This window comes from Carcharodon carcharias, chromosome 18, assembly GCF_017639515.1.
Source record: "Carcharodon carcharias isolate sCarCar2 chromosome 18, sCarCar2.pri, whole genome shotgun sequence".
Taxonomy (NCBI): Eukaryota; Metazoa; Chordata; class Chondrichthyes; order Lamniformes; family Lamnidae; genus Carcharodon; species Carcharodon carcharias.
The window spans coordinates 66,031,783-66,047,298 of NC_054484.1; positions in this window are offsets into that span (position 1 = coordinate 66,031,783).

Consider the following 15,516-nt stretch of genomic DNA (forward strand, 5'->3'; position numbering starts at 1 on the left):
GATAGAACAGGTTTGCAGCTTGTGTCATGCAGAATCTGAGGCCCAGCAAAGGTGAGCTTGAAATTGTTTTTGGTGGGGTCCAGAGCAGCAGAATATCAGGCTGGGACATCCTCTGTGATCACAATACCAATGCCCCCCACCACCCCCGCTCCCACCCCACCCCACAAACTGCCACACTTCAATGTCGCATTTTACTTTGCTGGTGGTCAGAAAGGCCTCAATCTGGTGGCACCTTGTAGTTTACAAGCCCATTGTAATGAAGCTGGCAAGGCCACCTCTTCACTTCAAGTGTATTGACTTGCCATACAGCCATATATTAATGAGCTAGACCTTGGTGTACAGGGCACAATTTCAAAATTTTCAGATGATTAAAAGCTTGGAAGAATTTATGTTCCTTCTGCATTGTAATCATTCTGTAATTCTGTCTGTGTGTTTTTGAGCCTAGCGCCACAATAACCAGAAATCAGTTGACAAAAACACTGCCATATTTCAATACATCAGGGACATTTTTTGTGATTGGCACAATTCCTAAAAGAATATTAACTCAGATATCATCTGATGCAACATATTATCACAATCTGGAACTCCACATTTGTCATGCCATTGAATGGTTACAAGGTCATATATTTCTTGGTAATGAAATACAAAGTTCCCAGTAGACTCTGATCGACAAGCTGATCAATCTCTTACGGCATTTGTTAAGTCACATGAGAGAGGACCTGAAGAATTTAATCTTCAGTAACGTTAACCCAATTATTTATTTGTTCCAGTGCATGGCCTTTTAGGAGAAAAATGCCTAGCACCACTGGGATGTGAGAATTATTTAAATCTTTTTGAGTCATGGGCCAGAATTTTACATCCCTGCTGTGGAGAGCCATTTAAATCTCCATTCAGCTCAGCGGGAACCATAATAACCCGCTAGGTGGGAGAGGCTGTAAAATCCAGGCCATGATATTTTAAATACCAATTTCTGTTTAGAATACATTTTATGACTGTGCTTTAATACTTTTAATTTGTTTATAAGTATACTCTTGGCTTTCTCTCTTGGCCATCAAGAGAGGTCGGGGGATAAAACAGTGAGAGTTCAGTGGATAAAACAGTGAGAGTTCAGGGGATGAAACAGCGAGAGTTCAGGGGATAAAACAGCAAGAGTTCAGGAGATAAAACAGCAAGAGTTCGGGGGGGAAACAGTGAGAGTACAGGGGATGAAACAGCAAGGGTTAAGGGGATAAAACAGTGAGAGTTCAGGTGATAAAGCAGAGCAAGTTCAGGGGATGAAACAGCAAGGGTTCAGGGGATAAAACAGCGAGAGTTAAGGGATTAAAACAGCGAAAGCTCAGGAGATAAGACAGTGAGAGTTTGGGAAATAAAACAGTGAGAGTTCAGGAGATAAAACAGCGAGAGTTCAGGAGATAAAACAGTGAGAGTTCAGGGATTAAAACAGCGAAAGCTCAGGAGATAAAACAGTGAGAGTTCGGGAAATAAAACAGTGAGAGTTCAGGGGATAAAACAGCGAGTGCTCAGGAGATAAAACAGCGAGAGTTCAGTGGATAAAACAGCGAGAGTTCACGGGATAAAACAGCGAGAATTCAGGGAATAAAACAGCGAGAGTTAAGGGATTAAAACAGCGAAAGCTCAGGAGATAAAACAGTGAAAGTTCAGGAGATAAAACAGTGAGAGTTCAGGGGATAAAACAGCGAGAGTTCAGTGGATAAAACAGCGAGAGTTCAGGGGATAAAACAGTGAGAATTCAGGGAATAAAACAGCGAGAGTTAAGGGATTAAAACAGCGAAAGCTCAGGAGATAAAACAGCGAGAGTTCAGGAGATAAAACAGTGAGAGTTCAGGGATTAAAACAGCGAAAGCTCAGGAGATAAAACAGTGAGAGTTCGGGAAATAAAACAGTGAGAGTTCAGGGGATAAAACAGCGAGTGCTCAGGAGATAAAACAGCGAGAGTTCAGTGGATAAAACAGCGAGAGTTCACGGGATAAAACAGCGAGAATTCAGGGAATAAAACAGCGAGGGTTAAGGGATTAAAACAGCGAAAGCTCAGGAGATAAAACAGCGAGAGTTCAGGAGATAAAACAGTGAGAGTTCAGGGGATAAAACAGCGAGAGTTCAGTGGATAAAACAGCGAGAATTCAGGGAATAAAACAGCGAGAGTTAAGGGATTAAAACAGCGAAAGCTCAGGAGATAAAACAGCGAGAGTTCAGGAGATAAAACAGTGAGAGTTCAGGGGATAAAACAGCGAGAGTTCAGGAGATAAAACAGCAAGAGTTCAGGGGGGGAAACAGTGAGAGTACAGGGGATGAAACAGCAAGGGTTCAGGGGATAAAACAGCGAGAGTTAAGGGATTAAAACAGCGAAAGCTCAGGAGATAAAACAGTGAGAGTTCGTGAAATAAAACAATGAGAGTTCAGGGGATAAAACAGTGAGAGTTCAGGGTTTAAAACAGCAAGAGTTCAGGGGGTAAAACAATAAGAGTACAGGGGATGAAACAGCAAGGGTTCAGGGGACAAAACAGTGAGAGTTCAGGAGATAAAACAGCAAGAGTTCAGGGGGTGAAACAGTGAGAGTACAGGGGATGAAACAGCAAGGGTTAAGGGGATAAAACAGTGAGAGTTCAGGTGATAAAGCAGAGCAAGTTCAGGGGATGAAACAGCAAGGGTTCAGGGGATAAAATAGCAAGAGTTCAGGGGATAAAACAGCGAGAGTTAAGGGATTAAAACAGCGAAAGCTCAGGAGATAAAACAGCGAGAGTTCGGGAGATAAAACAGTGAGAGTTCAGGGGATAAAACAGTGAGGGTTCAGGGGATAAAACAGTGAGTGTTGAGGAGATATAACAGTGAGAGTTCAGGAGATAAAACAGTGAGTGCTCAGGAAATAAAACTGTGAGAGTTCGGGAGATAAAACAGCGAGAGTTCAGAGATAAAATAATGAGAGTTCAGGAGATAAAACGGTAAAAGTTCAGCAGATAAAACAGTGAGAGTTCAGGGGATGAAACAGCGAGGGTTCAGGAGATAAAACAGCAAGAGTTTGGGAGATAAAACAGTGAGACCTCGGGAGATAAAACAGCAAGAGTTCAGGAGATAAAACAGCAAGAGTTTGGGAGATAAAACAGCAAGAGTTCAGGAGATAAAAGAGGAACCCCTCCATAGATCAAAAAGGCTGGCGAAAGTGATGTCAGCACAAGCAGAGAGCTGATTGGTTGGTAGTGGGAAAGTTGTTCTTCTCTACTTTGAAGTCACATTAAGAAAAGGTAGCTTTTTTAAAAAAAATAAATAAATTTAAATAATTTTCTACTTGGCTTAAATTTCGGGTAAGGGTATTTTAACTAAATGTTTGGCAGGGGAGCTCAGTCCCATGTGTTGCACGGCCTGCAGAATGTGGGAAGTCTTAGATGCTCCTGGCAGTCTGGATGACCACATCTGCAGGAAGTGCCACCAGTTTGACCAGCTTGAGCACCAGGTTTCAGAGTCTTAGCATCGGTTGGAGGCACAACAGTCCCATCCGCGAAGCTGAGAGTTACGTGGATAGCACATTTTTAGACATGGTCTTCCCGCAGCTTAACAACGTGCAGTCAGAGAAGGAACGGGTGACCACCAGTCAGAAGAAGGGGGGAGGCAGGTAGTCAGAAAAACCCCAGTATGCATCTCACTCAAGAACAGTCTTTCTGTGTTGGAAAATGATGAGACTGACGGTTCCTCTGGGGTGTGCAGCCAGAGCCCAGTTGTACATGCAGGGAGGAGAAAGAGAGGAAGTGGTAGGAAAATCAATAGTGAATGGTACAGACGGGTGTTTCTGCGGCCACAGACATGACTCCAGGATGTTTACCTCCCTGGGGCTAGGGTCAAGGATGTCACTGAATGGCTGCAGGGCATTCTGAAGGGGGAGGGTGAATAATCAGAGATCGTGGTTCACATTAGTAGCAACGACATAGGTAGAAAGAGGAGTGAGGTCCTTCAACAAGAATTTAGGGAGCTAGGTAGTAGACTGAAAAGCAGAACCTCAAAGGTTATAATCTCTGGATTATTCCTGGTGCACATGCTGGTGGATATAGGAATAGGTGGACTGAGCAGATCAATGCATGGCTAAAGAGTTGGTGCAGGAGGGATGGCTTCAGATTCCTGGATCACTGGATCTGTTACTGGGGGCGGTGGGACCTGTACAAGTCCAATGGGTTGCACCTGAACCGAAATGGGACCAACCTCCTTGTGGGGTTGGGGGGTGGTGGCAGTGGGGGGGAGGGATGGTGGGTTTGCTAGTGCTGTTGTTGGGGGTTTAAACTAATTTGGCAGGGGGATGGGATCCGGAGTGGAGGTAGAATAGGGAGTGATGTACAGACAAGTATAGAAGAAAAACCAAGTCATTCTGGAAGGGAGAACGAATTTAGTCAAGTTAAGGCACAAGGGAGCATGGCAAGGATGGATAGTATTTATTTTAATGCAAGGAGTCTTGCGAGTAAGGCAGATGAGTTGAGGGTGTTGATTAACACATAGGGACATGATAGCGTTGCTATCACGGAGACATGGTTGAGGGAGGGGCAGGAGTGGCAGCTCAATATTCCAGGATATAGAATATTCAGGTGAGATGGGGGAGGGGGGTGTAAAAGGGGAGGTGGTGTTGCAATATTGCTCAAGGAGTCACTTACTACAATATGGAGGGATGATGTCTTAGAAGGTTCCTCAAATGAGACCATATGGGTAGAACTTAAAAACAAAAATGGGGCAATCACATTGCTGGGAGTGTTTTATAGACCCCCAAAAAGTCAGGAACAGATAGAAGGACAGATATGTAAGCAAATCTCAGAAAAGTAGAAAATATTGGGTAATAATAGTAGGGAATTTCAACTTCCACAATACTAATTGGGATAGACAAAATGTGAAAGGCTCAGAGGGGGCAGAATTCTTCAAATGTATCCAGGAGAGCTTTTTAAGTCAGCACTTAGAAAGTCCTACAAGAGAAGGGGCGGTGCATGACCTAGATTTAGGGAATGAAGCTTGGCAAGTGGTAGAAATATCAATGGGGGAGCGTTTCATGATAGTGACCATAACTCAGTAAGATTTAAGGTAGTTATGGAAAAGGACAAAGATGGACTGGAAATAAAGGTATTGAATTAGGGGAAAGGGTGATTTTAATTTAATAAGACAGGATATGGTCAAATTGGACTAGGAGCAGATACTTGTAGAAAAATCTACATCAGAGCGGTGGGAGTCATTCAAAAATGACATAGTGAGAGCACAGGGCCATCATATTCCCGTAAAGGTGAAGGGTGGGACCAACAATGGCTCAAAACAGCAGAAGCCATAGAGGAGTATAGAATGTGGAGGGATTACTTTAAAAAGAAATTAGGAGAGCGAAGAGGGGGCATGAGAAAGCATTGGTGGGTAAAAGAAAGAAAAATCCAAAGGCATTTTATAAGTATATTAGGGGCAAGAGGATAACCAGAAAAAGAGTAGGGCCCATGAGGGACCAAAATGGCAATCTGTGTGAGGAGCCGGAAGACATAGGTAAGGTTTTAAATGAATACTTTGTACCTGTATTCACTATAGAGAAGGATGATGTAGGTATAGAAATCAGGGAGGGGGACTATGATATACTTGAACAAATTAGCATTGAGAGAGAGGAAGTATTAATGGTTTTAGCGGGCGTATAAGTGGATAAATCCCCAGGCCCAATGAGATGTATCTCCCCAGGCTGCTGTGTGAGGCAAGGGAGGAGATTGCAGGTGCACTGACATTAATTTTCAAATCCTCTCTGGCTACAGGAGAGTTGCCAGAGGACTGGAGGATAGCTAATATGGTACCATTATTCAAGAAAGGTGGTAGGGATAAACCATGGAACTATAGGCCTGTAACTTTAACATCAGTAGTAGGGAAACTTTTTGAAAATATTCTGAGAGAAAGAATTAATCTCCACTTGGAGAGGCAATGATTAATCAAGGATGGTCAGCATGGCTTTGTCAAGGGGAGATCACGTCTAACAAATTTTATTGAATTTTTCGAGGAGGTGACTAGATGTGTAGATGAGGGAAGTGTCGTTGATGTAGTCTACATGGACTTCAGTAAGGCTTCTGACAAGGCCTTGCATGGAAGGCTGGTCAAGAAGGGAAGTGCCCATGAGATCCAGGGCAATTTGGCAAATTGGATCCAAAATTGGCTTAGTGGCAGGAGGCAGAGGGTGATGGTCAAAGTTTGATTTTGTGACTGGAAGCCTGTGTCCACTGGTATACCGCAATGTTCAGCACTGGGTCCCTTGCTGTTTGTCGTGTACATTAATGATCTAGACATGAATGTAGGAGGTATGATCAGTAAGTTCACAGATGACACAAAAATTGGTGGGATGATAAATAGCGAGGAGGAAAGCCTTAGAGTCAATATAGATGGGTTGGTCAGATGGGCAGAACAGTGGCAAATGGAATTTAATCCTGAGAAGTGTGAGGTGATGCACTTTGGAAGGACTAATAAGGCAAGGGAGTACACGATGAATGGTAGGACCCTGGGAAGTACAGAGGATCAGAGGGACCTTGGTGTGCATGTCCATAGATCTTTGAAGGCAGCAAGACAGGTAGATACGGTGGTTAAGAAGGCCTCTGGGATACTTGTCTTTATTAGTTGAGGCATAGAATACAGGAGCAGGGAGAATATGTTCGAGCTGTATAAAATGTTAGCTAGGCCACATCTGGAAAACTGTGTGCAGTATAGGAAGGATGTGATTGCACTAGAGAGGGTGCAGAGGAGATTCACTAGGATGTTGCCTGGGCAGGAGAGTTTCAGCTATGAAGAGAGACTCGATAGGCTGGGGTTGTTTTCCTCGGGGCACAGAAGGCTGAGGGCGGACCTGACTGAGGTGTACAAAATTATGAGAGGCATAGATAGGGTAGGTAGGAAGACATTTTTCCCCTTAGTGGAGGGGTCAATAACCAGGGGGCTTAGATTTAAGGTAAAGGGCAGGAGATTTAGAGGGGATATGAAGAAAGATTTTTCACCCAGAGGGTGGGGGGTATCTGGAACTCACTGCCTGAAAGGGTGGTAGAGACGGGAACCCTCACAACATTTAATAAGTATTTAGAGTATTATTCCAAGTGCTGGAAAATGGGATTAGAGTAGATAGGGGCTTGTTGACCAGCACGGGCATGATGGGCCATAGGGCCTCTTTCTGTGCTGTAAAATTCTATGACTCTATGTTCATATATATTGAAGAAAGCGCGTGTGTACATTTTATATTAGTCATCAAGATGTACCAAACCAGCTCCCAGCAATATTCTGGTCACTGTTGAATGGAAAACGATTGGTCTTCCGGAGAGAAGCACGAAATAATGAGCCTTAAATCCTGCCCATTCCTCTCTACAATCAAAATTTTCCTCCTAAGTAATTGGATTTTTTCTTTTGCAACCTGGGGTCAGTTGGTGCCACCACCTCCAGTGAGGCTGAGAATAGACTGCACCTTACACATTGGCTTCCAGGCCATGGTGGCCATAATACACTGAGCTGCACCTCCCTATAAGAGCCAGTTTCCGTGAGAGAAGGCCATAAGTCTGATACTTGATGTTTGGATTGTTTGTAGCCTTAAGAGGGATGCATTGTATGTCATCACGCATCAGCTAGATACTCAGCAAGTGAAATCCTTTCCAATTATACAAGTCATAGGCTCTTCTGGTAGAACACATTGGGCTATGTGTGTGTGTCGCAGATGATATGGGGCAGGTCTGCAATCCTGGAAAAGCCCAGGGCCCTGTCTTCTTGTTTTGGGATGTCCATGGGGAGGATTCAAAGTTATTTGCTTTGGAAAAGAGTGCAGACTGTATGGATCTGCACAGCTGAAGCTGCAGATGCTACCTGCTGCAGACTATAATGATCACAGAGGATGAAAGTTTAGGTTCACCGTAGGCTGACAGCTACAGGCAAAGAAAAACGTGACCTTGATCTGGGGTGAAGTGGCTTAGCGAAGTAGAATCACCTCATACACATCCTTAAGGCAAAAAATACTGTAGGTTAAGGTCTCCTTTAATACAAGAGGATTTGAGTATAGGAGTAAAGATAGCTTACTGCAATTATATAGAGCATTGGTGAGACCGCACATAGAGTTTTGTGTGTAGTTTTGGTCTCCTTAGCTAAGAAAATATATTCTTGCCAAAGAGGGACTGCAACGAAGGTTCACTAAATTAATTCCTGGGATGGAGGGATTGTTCTATGAGGAAAGGTTAAATAGACTGGGTCTGTATTCTCTGGGGTTTAAAGAAACAAGAGGTGATCTCATTCAAACATACAAAATTCTTACAGGGCTCAACAGGGTAGATGCAGGTTGGGGGTCCAGAACCAGAGGATAAAAGCCTCAGAATAAGGGGCAGGCTATTTAGGACAGAGATGAGGTGAAATTTCTTCACTCAGAGGGTGGTGAACCTTTGGAATTCTCTGCACTAAAGGGCTGTGTAGGCTCAGTCATAGAGTATCCTCAAGATTGAGATTGATAGATTTCTACATATTAAAAAGATTAAGGGATAGGGGATAGTGCAGGGAAATGGTGTTGAAGTAGAAGATGAGCCATGATCGCACTGAATGTCAGAGCAGGCTCAAAGGGCTGAATCGCCTACCCCTGCTCCTATTTCTTATATCCAGAGAGTTACCCCCTTTCAAGCTGCAGCTCCAGTTTCCTGAATCCCAGCTTGCTTCCCCCGCTCTTTCAGCCTCAATGGCAGTGTAAGCAAAAAAGTCCTTGAAACCAATCAGAAGTTTTACATATATATAGAGCAGAATTTTGCCTTTGGTGGGCAGACTGGGCAGAGGTGCATGGGACCATCGCATGCAATCGGCATGGCACCGCGATTTCATGCTGGTGGGCCGATTAAGGCGGCTGGGAGGGTTCTGAGAAGGTGCGGGGGATGGGGGCGGTTGTTGGGGGCGTGATGTCAGCTGAATCCAATGGTGACCTGGTGGTTGATTCAGAAGTTGCCTAGGCAGCCCCTGGAAGGCTGCCACAGAAGGACGTTGAAGTCTCCATGGATTCCAATGCGGTTGCACATGGCAGGCAAGAGGACAGTCGGGGGCAGTAGGCCCTGCGTTTCTCCAATAAGTGCTTTGCTGCCCGCTTGGTGGAGGTGGAAGCCAGGAGGGAAATCCTTGTCCACACCTCACCAAAAAGGCCTGGGAGAAGCTGGCATCCTGGGTGAGCAGCCACGACATGGTGATGCGCACATGGGTGCAGTGCCGGAAACGCTTCATCGATCTGCTGCGATCGGGAAGGGTCAGTGTGCTGAATAGTTAAGGGCTGACCACCGCCCCTCCCGACATGGACCTGAGGAGTGTTAGAGAGTGAGTGGCAACTGTCAATGATGCCAGAGCTGACCAAGAGGGTGAGCCCTGGCTGCGCGGACTGGGTGCCTTGCAGCTCAAGGGCCACAAATCGACTGACTCTGACCAGGTATTCCTCAGCTGGGGTTGGCCAGGCTGCAATGGAGCAGCTTGTAGACAGTGGACTATTTGATGCTCCTCTATCCTTTCAGGAGAAGACATCCCATAACAATATTGAGAGGTCGCAAACTGGCGGGGGACCTCCACAGCTTCTAATCCTGATTCGCTTTGAGCAGGAGGCCCTGGAGTTCAAGAGGCATGGCACACCTCGGTCAAGCGGCCACGGTGAGGTTGGGGTGCCAGACAAAGGTAAGAGTGCAGTGCACTGAGGTGAGAATGTCAGCTATTGCAACCATTGTGATGTTGTCTCTATGTTGATGTGAGTCTCGAAACTGGAGTCCCCATTGATAATCGAAAAACGAGGACATCATGATGCAAATCTCTGTCTCACCAGGGTACATGGCATGCACAATGACGGTGTCATGACTTAAACTAACGATATGTCCTTCTTCTCCCTTTAAGGTCACTAGCAGGTGCACATCATGAACACCCTGAAGGCCTGGCTCAGACCACCATGCTTAGCATGCACTTGCTTCACACCCTCTCTGTCAAGCAGGTACCAGTGCAGATACCAGTACCTTGAGGCATAAGATTGCCATCTAGTATCTCGGTGCACAGCGGTGAGGGCACTTCACACTCTCTTCAGGTGCAGGCCGAGGCAGAGAGTGCCCATGGTGCCAGCTGTCGGAGGACTGCTGGGGACCAGGACAATGTTCAGTCGATGGCTGATGATGGGCCTCTACAGTCGTCCATTAGGCAGCAGATGCTGGAAGTCCAGCGGGATGTGTGGGAGGATCTGGTGCTGATACATGAGGGAATGCGTGCCATAGTCTCCTTTTAGGAGAAGTCTCTGCAGTGCATGAGTTGATCCTCACAGCCAAGCACAATGCCTCCTCCATGGAGAGAGCGGCGACTGTCATGGAGAGGCTACTCCAGTGACACAATCAGGAGTTCCTGGGGACGCACTTGAACCTGCAAGCCCACACTCAGGCAATGACCTCAGCTGGGCAGCATCAGTGTGAGAGATGGATTGGGCACCCAATATCCCAGCTAGGTGTCCATCCATCAATGGAGAGCAGGGAAGTCCAAAGCGACCTGACGTTGGCGCATGGCCTCCTGTCATCTCTCCAGGCTCCTCCCAGGGCACTCAGGATCATGGCAGCAGCTCCTCCATCCCTCTGCCAGTGACCATGGCATCTGATGAGGCTACAATGACTGGGGAGATGCCAGCTGTTGCACTGGCTACTCCCTCCCAGGCGGAGTCAGCACAGGCTCCATGGGCCAGAGGATGCCCGACAAGGTCATCAAGACCAGTAAGACAGCAGAGTCAGCAGGCTGTCCCCAATGCTGGCACCAGGGAGGGGGGAGCAACTAGACGTAGCACTCGCAAACATAAATTTAAAGCACCTTAAGCATTAGGCGGGCTTATCACGGTGATATTTTGTTCCCTTGACTTGTTTTAACTGTTGTAATGGTGTGATTAAAAACACTGGTTTATGTTCATTTCAGCTATGTTTCACATTCACCACTAAATGTGTTTTTATTTTCTGCTATTGGCCTCTGTATGTGTTATTTGTTCTGTAGGTGCAGGGTAGGTCATTATGTAATGATGGACGTGTGTTTCCGGAAACTTTATTGCAAAGGCACAGAGTGTATGTTGTTGGCCAAGGAAATGGTCCTGTCGGGGATTGAGTATGAAGCCTGCAGCCCTGGCATGTGGCAGTGGTTCTTATTTGGTAGACTAGCTGAAGGAGCATTGGGTCAAAGTGTCCTAGATGTCCCTTCCTCCCTGGAGGTTACCCAGGTCAGCATCCGTGCCCTCAGCATTCTCCTGACCATGCTCGCCCTCGGACTCACAGCTGGACTCAGCATCTGTGGCTTGTGCAGCTGCGTCAACATCCTTTTCCTCCACTGTGTCTTCCCTTTCCATTGTGGAGATTGTAGAGAGCACAGGCTGCAACCATTATCAGTGACACGCGCTCTGGGGGGTATTGGGGTGCACCCCCTGAATGGTCCAGGCATCGGAAGAACATCTTGAGAAGACCTATGGTTTTCTCTACCGCCACCCTTGTTAGAGGGCTCTTATTGTACCGCTGTTCTTAGGTGTCGAGAGGCATCGTGAGCCACCTTTAGAGGGAATAGCCCTTGTCACCCAGCAGCCATCCACCCAGTTGGGCTGAAGCACGGAAGAGCCTCGGGAAGTGGGACTGTCTCAGGATGTAAGTGTCATGGGAGCTGCCTGGGAACCTTGCACATACTTGCAGAATCAGCATCCTGTGATCACATACTATGTGCATGTTCACGGAGTGGAATCTCTTAATGTTGACAAAGGCACTGGGCTCGCCCACTAGCACCTTGATGGCAACATATATGCAGTCAATGGCACCCTGGACGTGGGGGAACCCAGCAATCACTGCAAACACTCTGGCTTGTTCGGCCTGGCTGGCCTCGTCCGTACAGTAATGAATGAAAGTCAAAACAGACCTTCAGTCACCAGTTTAATGCAATTATGGACAGTTGATTGGAAGATTCCAAACAGATCCTCCACTGAGCCCTGGAAAGAGCGAGAGGCATAGAAGTTGAGGGCCACTGTGACCTTTAGAGCCACTGGCATGGGGTGTCCACCTGCATAGTCAGAGCTGATCTCAGGCTTGATTGTCTGACAAATGGAGGTCACTGTCTCCCTGGAGAGATGGAACCTCCTTTGGTATTGTACCTCAGACATATTGAGGTAGCTGCTTCACCACCTGTAAACCGTGGCAGCAGGATAGTGCCATCTTCTGTGGCCCCTTCATCTTGTCCTTCCTGCTGGCATTGCCCCTCTTGTGCCTGCATCTCTCCTCCCACAGGTTGCTCCCCAGGAAGCTGCATAGGGACACCTGGCCTCCTCTCCCTTCTGCCCCTCTCTTCCTCCTCAGAGGAGATGCCTCCAGCGGAGGCATCAATCCCTATTGCCAGGGTTATGGAAGGCAGTCTGATACCTGAAAGGACCCACATGTCTGAATCCTGCGAGGGCCTGGAAGACACCAACGAGACCTGAAATGAAGCCTAGAAATGCTCAGATATAGCTCTAAAGTGATATGAAGCTCACAAAACCAACCAGCAGTACACGATCTCTAAAACTCCTCACTAATCACATTGACAATGCTGCTGACCCTTTTTATCCCGCCCATGGATGAGCTTTTGCACATTCTGGCCTGCCCACCTGCCCGTTTTGCGCATGCAATTGCCGAAAATTCGCATGGGCTATGTAAACTCGGAGACTATTGGTGTGTTAAGGACCTTAACTGGCCTCTTAATTAATGGTGGGTGTGCCGTTGTGTCCCTCGCATGCCCGCCTAGCGAAATATTGCGAGAGTGCACGTTGACATCGGCATGCTTGGCCAATACCAACGCAGGTCATTTCAGGCTCAAGCGAGTCGGGAGCGTGCCTGCCCGCCGAGCAAAAAAATCTGCCCATAAAAGTTCATTAGAAGAAGGAATAATGCCTCAGGACTGAAAGGGAGCTAAAGTGATTCTTATATTACAAAAAGGACAATATGACAAACCAGCCAACAGTAGATGAGATAGCTTAACATCAATGGTAAGAAATATAACGGAATCCTTGCTCTAATATCTAAATATTATTATATTTTTGATACTTAAGTGCTTTTAAAGGTGGGCACAGTGCTTACCGCTGCTGCCTCACTGCTCCAGGGACCCGGGTTCGATTCTGACCTTGGATGTCTGTCTATGTGGAGTTTGCACATTCTCCCCATGGCTGTGTGGGTTTCTGCTGGGTGCTTTGGCTTCCTCACACTGTCCGAAGAAGTGCTGCTTAGGTGGATTGGCTACAGTTAAATTGCACCTTAGTATGAGTGTGTGTCCTGTGATGGACTGGCATCCCATCCTGGCTGTACCCTGCCTAATGCCCATTGCTTGTCAGGATAGGCTCTGACTCCCTGTGACCCTGAATTGGATAAAGTGGTTCTGGAAAAGTGAATGAGATGTTTTTAAAGATTAACAGGATGTTTTTCACAGGTAAGGTCATGCCTGACCAAACCGAATTGAATTCTTTGAAGCAGTAACAGAAAGAGTGAACAAGGGTAATGTAGTATATGCAACATGTTTGGATTTTAAAAGGGGCTTCGACAATTTACACATAGTAGACTCATGACTAAGATAAGAACATGCTGAATCAAGGACAGGTAGTAAAATAGATAGCAAGCTGTTTACAAAATAGAAAACTGATCGTAGGCTTAAGGGTAGCCATTCAGAATGGCAAAAGGTAGAAGTGGTGTTCCACAGGACTTGGTGATGGAAAACCTATTGTTTACAATATGCATTAATGGTTTGGACTTGGGAATTGGAAGCAACTCACTAAGGCTCCTTCGACAACACTTTCCAAACCAATGACCTCTACCACCTAGAAGGACAAGGACAGCAGGTACATCAGAACACCACCAACTGCAAGTTCCCATCCAAGCCACACAACAGCCTGACTTGGAACTATGGGCAGGATTTAATGCTGTTGATAGGGGCCCGCCCACCGACTGAAAAACTGGTGGGAACCCCACATTGCTTTTCTTCAGGAGGCCTAACGCTATTTCAAGGCAATACCTGGTCACCATTAAGCACCCCGTCGCATTAGCCCCAAACAGGGTGGAAATCCTGCCTCCAAGAGCTGCTGGCCAATCAGAGGCTGGTAGCTTGCCAGTAGCAGCAATGCCCCCAGCAGAGATGACCACCGATCGCATTACAATCGGGCCTTCACCAGGAATTGTCACTGGATTCCAGGAGAGAGCTGTGTGTGGATGGGATGGGGACAGCAAGCTGCTTATGAGATGGGGATGGGGGTTCTAAAGCAAAGACAGGAGGGTGGCTTTCTCTGCCTCACCTGCCTCCCAAGTGCCAGTTCTCTCAAATGGGCACAGAGTGCCTGAGAATGAGGGCCCCCCTCCCTTAATAGGACACAAGCAAAATCATCATGGTTTGTTGTGTGGTCTGCCTGGATGGTGAGTTCCTCACCACCCACTGTGGAATATGAATGGTGGTAGGATGAGGTCCTTATGTGGCTAATTAAGAACCTCGGTTGGCCACCAGGTGGGAAGGCTGCCGTCTTCCTTTCCTCCAGGACTTGATTGGGGAAGTGAGAAAGTGGCGGGGTCTCTACCCTGCACCCTTCCACTTGATCAAATGACCCACCCACCTCTGAACTCACCTTCAGGGGATTGGAGGAATACTAAATTATCTTATATCACTGTTCCTTCACTATTGCTGAGACAAAACCCTGGAACTCCCTCCCTAACAGTGCTGCGTGTGTACCTACACCATATCACCATATGACTGCAACAGTTCAAGAAGGTGACTCGCCACCACCTTCTCAAGGGCTATTAGGAATGGGTAACATATACTGACCTTGTCAGCAATGCTCATATCCCATGCAAGAACTTTTAAAAAATCAAAATTCATGGGTGGCACCAAACTGGGAGTGTAGTTAATGAAAAGGAGAGCCCTCTTTTCCTCTTAATGTGCAGAGCTCTCCTCCTCCTTCTCCTTCATCGCAGAGCTTTCCCTCTCTACAGCCTCTGTTCCATTTTCCTGTCATTTTGCACACCCAGAGGCATGCAACAGCCCTGATTGTTACAGCCTTTGTGCGGAGAGGACACAAAATTCTCTGCCCTCCCTATACAGATGCAGTAACACTCCCTGACAAATCCATCAACACACCACACACCTCTAAAAACACTTCATGGTGTTTTCAGAAAAGTTACAAAAGCAGAAGTAAGTCAAAAAATCCTCACCTTCAAATTGCATGGCTGACCTTTTAAATAACACCCTCATCCTTTCCAGTGTGGAGATGGTTGTCATGTTGCACGCAGCATTTTCCCACTAAAGGGCTTCCATTGCATTGACAACAGTCCAATTTCTTTGACCTGTGTGCCTTGGTTATCTATTCCCTTTATCACTCAACTATCTGTTTAGGATACTGTATTCCTACAATTATTTCAGCTCCCAGGCGTATTGCTTTGAATCATACTACCCAATTGTCTGCCTTCCCACCAAGATGAGTTTCTGAGGAAGTATACGAGGTAGGATTATTGTTCTCTATTATCCAAGTATCCT